Source organism: Salvelinus alpinus, chromosome 21 (assembly GCF_045679555.1).
Source record: "Salvelinus alpinus chromosome 21, SLU_Salpinus.1, whole genome shotgun sequence".
NCBI lineage: Eukaryota > Metazoa > Chordata > Actinopteri > Salmoniformes > Salmonidae > Salvelinus > Salvelinus alpinus.
This window is the reverse complement of record NC_092106.1, coordinates 18,022,079-18,029,021: the sequence shown is the minus strand read 5'-3', so window position 1 is coordinate 18,029,021 and position 6,943 is coordinate 18,022,079.

The window sequence follows — 6,943 nt, the reverse complement described above, 5'->3', positions numbered from 1 at the left end:
ACTTATTTTAATGTATCGTTATGATGCGTCTTCATGGAGGCCTGTGTAGTAGCATGCCTTGCTTCTCCAGAACCAATTCAGCTCTCAGACTAATATATTCTGGTCTATAAGACAGAATGTATAAGCTGGAAAACAGGAGACAAGAAGTCTGTTTCTTGGTTGTGTCCCAAATAGCACCCTATTCTCTATATAGTGCACTGCATTTGACCAGGGGACAAAAGGGCTCCTGCCAAAAGTTGCGCAATGTGTAGGGAATAGGATGTCATGTGGAACAAGCAGATAAGACGTCATTCTCCGACCAGGATGTTTGGGAAACCTGTGAATTTGGGGAAAGTTACTGGAGTTTTGCCACCCTATACTGTACGTGATAGAACTATCAGTATTTTATTAACAGTCCCTGTCTCTGCTGCTTCCCCCAGTCAGCCCCCTGCTATTTGCACGACAATCCTTTGCCATAATGTATAATGGAAAACGCTAATGAATCTTGCAGGTAGATCTAAAACAATGTCACACATTGGCAAATTATTCAAAACGAGTTGGATGATGCTGTCTAGTCTATCTCGGGTGTTTCCCAAAAGGCACCTAATTCCCTATATAGTGCACTACTTTTGATCAGAGCCCTATGGGGCAACACCTGGAGAAGTATGCAGGTGTTCGCAGGGCTACTCCTGATGCTCGCAGGGCTACTCCTGATGCTCGCAGGGCTACTCCTGCCCCCCTCCAACCAAGCATTCACGTGCCCTGTCTGCCACTGCAGCTGGAAATCCAGGATTGGGCTCCACTACCACCAGAAGACCAGAAGTAGGGCCTAAAGAACGTTGTTTTTCTATGCAAGCGAGTAAGACCTTTAGATGCAACGTTTTCTTTCAAGTGAAATCCCACAAGAGATGCTATACTGTACATGTAGGGGAGAGTGGGGTAAGTTGAGCCCCCTAGGGAACCATACACAAAAATAATAATTGGACCAAGTGTTTAGGAAGAGGTAATTTTATGGATTCTGTGAAGGAAGATACATGGAAAAATTTGTGCGCAAAAATTGATTTTCACCAAGTCAAATGAATTTATTGTGTTAGAGGTTTCATGATGGTTGTATCTAAACCAAAGTAGATCATTTGAAGATTGTTCTATACATCAGTTGAGGTTATAGGCTGCAATATGAAGTCCTAAACCTAGCATGAAAGTACATCCTAGTAGCTGTGTTGGCTAATATGTCAAAATGTTTGCCTTGGGGTAAGTTGAGCCAATGGCCATGGGGTAAGTTGAGCCAATGGCAAGTTGAGCAAATTGAAATGTTTTCTTCCCAGGCCTAATGCAAGGCATTATTGCTGGGATAGGAGGTAACATATGTTGAAATGTTAATAGTGCTTTAAAATGTACAGTGTTTTTTAGGTGTTAAGCCTGTGTTAAAAGATGCATAAACTTATTTAAAGACAAAAAAGTGATTGTAATTGTGTTAAAGATAGACATGGTTTTAAAAAGTCAGTGGTAATATTTCATTCAGTACAGAAATGTGAAGGCGGCTTAACTTACCCTGTCCCATGGTTCAACTTACCCCATACTCTGAGTAAGTTGTGCCAAGAGACAACTTTTTTTGGACAAGTTATGTTTTAAAATCTGTAATGTTTACTGGAATTCTGATTATTTCCAGGGATACACAACATCCTGAAATATATGTAGATATCTTTGTTAGAAATAATACTATATTTCCCTTGACGGAGTGATACTGAATGTAAAAAATGGCTCAACTTACCCCACTCTAACCTCAACTTACCCCACTCTCCCCTACACTTACCCCACTCTCTCCTACACTTACCCCACTCTTCCCTACACTTACCCCACTCTCCCCTACACTTACCCCACTCTCTCCTACACTTACCCCACTCTCTCCTACACTTACCCCACTCTCCCCTACACGTACCCCACTCTCCTCTACACTTACCCCACTCTCCCCTACACTTACCCCACTCTCCCCTACACTTACCCCACTCTAACCTCAACTTACCCCACTCTCCCCTACACTTACCCCACTCTCCCCTACAACTGAATGTTGACATGGCTTAGCTTGTGAAATCCAATTCCTTAGCAGTTAGCTTTTGTGAGGAATTCCCCCCGTTCTTACCATATGATGCTATACTCAGTACTGACAGTATCACTGCACACTAACTCAGCTCCCAGCATCACATTGTTAACCTTAAAGGGCAATCTGAGATTGGTACATCCATTTGTGCATATTTTGGGTGGCTTTTTATAGCTCTGTTTATGAATTTGAGTTTTTTTTTCTTTAGGCCCATCCCTCAGCTTTTTATTAAAACAAGTGGCGGGGTTACCACTTTGTTGTTTTTGGAATCCCAGATTTGCCCTTTAAGTTAATATACTGGGACTCTCAGCATCCCATTGTTAACCTTATTGACATAATACTGCATTCACATATGAAATATTGAAATGTATTCTGTTATTCTGATATGCAAGTTGGTTAGATATGTATCATTTCTGAGGGAGTGTTAATGTTGCCAGTATTTTTATTGTGTTTTATTTTTGGCATTCATTCAAGCTCCAGAGGGCTATACAACATGAATCAATAAACATAATATGTTTTTAACATAAATGATTTGAAGTCAGTATCACCATCCTTTCAACAGACAGTGAGAGTTTCTCACATACATATCACCATATCACCATATCACCATTCCTCATTCATCTTTTTGCACTTCCATGGATATTCTCAGCTTCACACCTAAAGATCTGCTGGAGTGTCCCATCTACTCATCAGATCTCTGTCTCCATGGTAACATGAATTGGAAGAATCCTTTTCTATTATTTTTATTTATTTAACCTTTTTTAACTAGGCAGGTCTATAATGAAGGTACTTCACTGCTACTTCTGACTAGTTAAAGTCACACAGAGATAGGTACAGTATGGGAGATAGACATAAAGGATTTAAGGGCACAGACAGACGGCTGAGCCAGGACTCAAACCCCCGTTGCCCCGTCGCACTATGGGCTGTGGTCAAAATTAGTGCACTTTAATAGGGAATAGGTTACCATTTCAGAGTCAGACATAGCCCGTCTTTCCTGCTGCGCTTCTCCCCAGTCACTCAGTGTTCCAGCAGTCTGCTGGCCTTTACAGGGAAAAGTCACACTGCATGTGCTAAATGTGTTGACCAGCCTGGGTGTACACACACTGTCATTACTCTCATCTAACAGGGACATGCTGCTCCGGGAGATTGCCTGGTAACTCTGGCTAATGGAAATGGATCGTAGAGTGAATTGATTATAGATTGTTTAATAGGATTATAAACTGTATCAAATCACCATGGATGTGGTGGGATGTTTGGCTTGACAATGACAGCGATTGGAGTTGGGAAACCCTGACTTTGGACTATGGGCTGTAAAGAACTGCCTGCATTCTCCACCGTATGCGTCATAAACTGTGAGTGTTAGGGTTCAGGGGACGTGTACTGTGTAGTTTCTGGTGTGTATACTGTGTACTGTGTAGTTGCTGCTGTTTGTGCAGAATCTAGTGAACAGTAGGCGTGTTCTGTTCAACTAACCAGAGAGAGAGACACACTGCCCTCCCTGACGGTAAGGTTATCTCTATGGTCCTGCCAACCTCACATATCTCTGTCTCTCATAGCGCATGTGGAGCAGCTCAAAACAATGATTGACTTGTTAGTTGGGTTTGTGTTGTGCAGACTCAACTCTTCAAGTAGCTCTGAGAAACAATTTGATTCGATTGCCCCATTTCCAAAGGTACAGTAAAGTTGCACAGCTCACACATTTAAAAAATGACATTTCAAACACATGCAAACAATCAACAGATCATATAAATAAATGCTCTTGTTCCTTTCTGTTAGAAGTTAAGTGATAGCTGACCCATATCACCCACAAACACTGGTACGAGGGCTCTCCTACACAAACACTGGTACGAGGGCTCTCCTACACAAACACTGGTACGAGGGCTCTCCTACACAAACACTGGTACGAGGGCTCTCCTACACAAACACTGGTACGAGGGCTCTCCTACACAAACACTGGTACGAGGGCTCTCCTACACAAACACTGGTACGAGGGCTCTCCTACACAAACACTGGAACGAGGGCTCTCCTACACAAACACTGGTACGAGGGCTCTCCTACACAAACACTGGTACGAGGGCTCTCCTACACAAACACAGGTACGAGGGCTCTCCTACACAAACACTGGTACGAGGGCTCTCCTACACAAACACTGGAACGAGGGCTCTCCTACACAAACACTGGTACGAGGGCTCTCCTACACAAACACTGGAACGAGGGCTCTCCTACACAAACACTGGTACGAGGGCTCTCCTACACAAACACTGGTACGAGGGCTCTCCTACACAAACACTGGTACGAGGGCTCTCCTACACAAACACTGGTACGAGGGCTCTCCTACACAAACACTGGTACGAGGGCTCTCCTACACAAACACTGGTACGAGGGCTCTCCTACACAAACACTGGTACGAGGGCTCTCCTACACAAACACTGGAACGAGGGCTCTCCTACACAAACACTGGTACGAGGGCTCTCCTACACAAACACTGGTACGAGGGCTCTCCTACACAAACACTGGTACGAGGGCTCTCCTACACAAACACTGGTACGAGGGCTCTCCTACACAAACACTGGAACGAGGGCTCTCCTACACAAACACTGGTACGAGGGCTCTCCTACACAAACACTGGAACGAGGGCTCTCCTACACAAACACTGGTACGAGGGCTCTCCTACACAAACACTGGTACGAGGGCTCTCCTACACAAACACTGGTACGAGGGCTCTCCTACACAAACACTGGTACGAGGGCTCTCCTACACAAACACTGGTACGAGGGCTCTCCTACACAAACACTGGTACGAGGGCTCTCCTACACAAACACTGGAACGAGGCCTCTCCTACACAAACACTGGTACGAGGGCTCTCCTACACAAACACTGGTACGAGGGCTCTCCTACACAAACACTGGTACGAGGGCTCTCCTACACAAACACTGGTACGAGGGCTCTCCTACACAAACACTGGTACGAGGGCTCTCCTACACAAACACTGGTACGAGGGCTCTCCTACACAAACACTGGTACGAGGGCTCTCCTACACAAACACTGGTACGAGGGCTCTCCTACACAAACACTGGTACGAGGGCTCTCCTACACAAACACTGGAACGAGGGCTCTCCTACACAAACACTGGTACGAGGGCTCTCCTACACAAACACTGGTACGAGGGCTCTCCTACACAAACACTGGTACGAGGGCTCTCCTACACAAACACTGGTACGAGGGCTCTCCTACACAAACACTGGTACGAGGGCTCTCCTACACAAACACTGGTACGAGGGCTCTCCTACACAAACACTGGTACGAGGGCTCTCCTACACAAACACTGGTACGAGGGCTCTCCTACACAAACACTGGTACGAGGGCTCTCCTACACAAACACTGGTACGAGGGCTCTCCTACACAAACACTGGTACGAGGGCTCTCCTACACAAACACTGGAACGAGGGCTCTCCTACACAAACACTGGTACGAGGGCTCTCCTACACAAACACTGGTACGAGGGCTCTCCTACACAAACACTGGTACGAGGGCTCTCCTACACAAACACTGGTACGAGGGCTCTCCTACACAAACACTGGTACGAGGGCTCTCCTACACAAACACTGGTACGAGGGCTCTCCTACACAAACACTGGTACGAGGGCTCTCCTACACAAACACTGGTACGAGGGCTCTCCTACACAAACACTGGTACGAGGGCTCTCCTACACAAACACTGGTACGAGGGCTCTCCTACACAAACACTGGTACGAGGGCTCTCCTACACAAACACTGGTACGAGGGCTCTCCTACACAAACACTGGTACGAGGGCTCTCCTACACAAACACTGGATACGAGGGCTCTCCTACACAAACACTGGTACGAGGGCTCTCCTACACAAACACTGGTACGAGGGCTCTCCTACACAAACACTGGTACGAGGGCTCTCCTACACAAACACTGGTACGAGGGCTCTCCTACACAAACACTGGTACGAGGGCTCTCCTACACAAACACTGGTACGAGGGCTCTCCTACACAAACACTGGTACGAGGGCTCTCCTACACAAACACTGGTACGAGGGCTCTCCTACACAAACACTGGTACGAGGGCTCTCCTACACAAACACTGGTACGAGGGCTCTCCTACACAAACACTGGTACGAGGGCTCTCCTACACAAACACTGGTACGAGGGCTCTCCTACACAAACACTGGTACGAGGGCTCTCCTACACAAACACTGGTACGAGGGCTCTCCTACACAAACACTGGTACGAGGGCTCTCCTACACAAACACTGGTACGAGGGCTCTCCTACACAAACACTGGAACGAGGGCTCTCCTACACAAACACTGGTACGAGGGCTCTCCTACACAAACACTGGTACGAGGGCTCTCCTACACAAACACTGGTACGAGGGCTCTCCTACACAAACACTGGTACGAGGGCTCTCCTACACAAACACTGGTACGAGGGCTCTCCTACACAAACACTGGTACGAGGGCTCTCCTACACAAACACTGGTACGAGGGCTCTCCTACACAAACACTGGTACGAGGGCTCTCCTACACAAACACTGGTACGAGGGCTCTCCTACACAAACACTGGTACGAGGGCTCTCCTACACAAACACTGGTACGAGGGCTCTCCTACACAAACACTGGTACGAGGGCTCTCCTACACAAACACTGGAACGAGGGCTCTCCTACACAAACACTGGTACGAGGGCTCTCCTACACAAACACTGGTACGAGGGCTCTCCTACACAAACACTGGTACGAGGGCTCTCCTACACAAACACTGGTACGAGGGCTCTCCTACACAAACACTGGTACGAGGGCTCTCCTACACAAACACTGGTACGAGGGCTCTCCTACACAAACA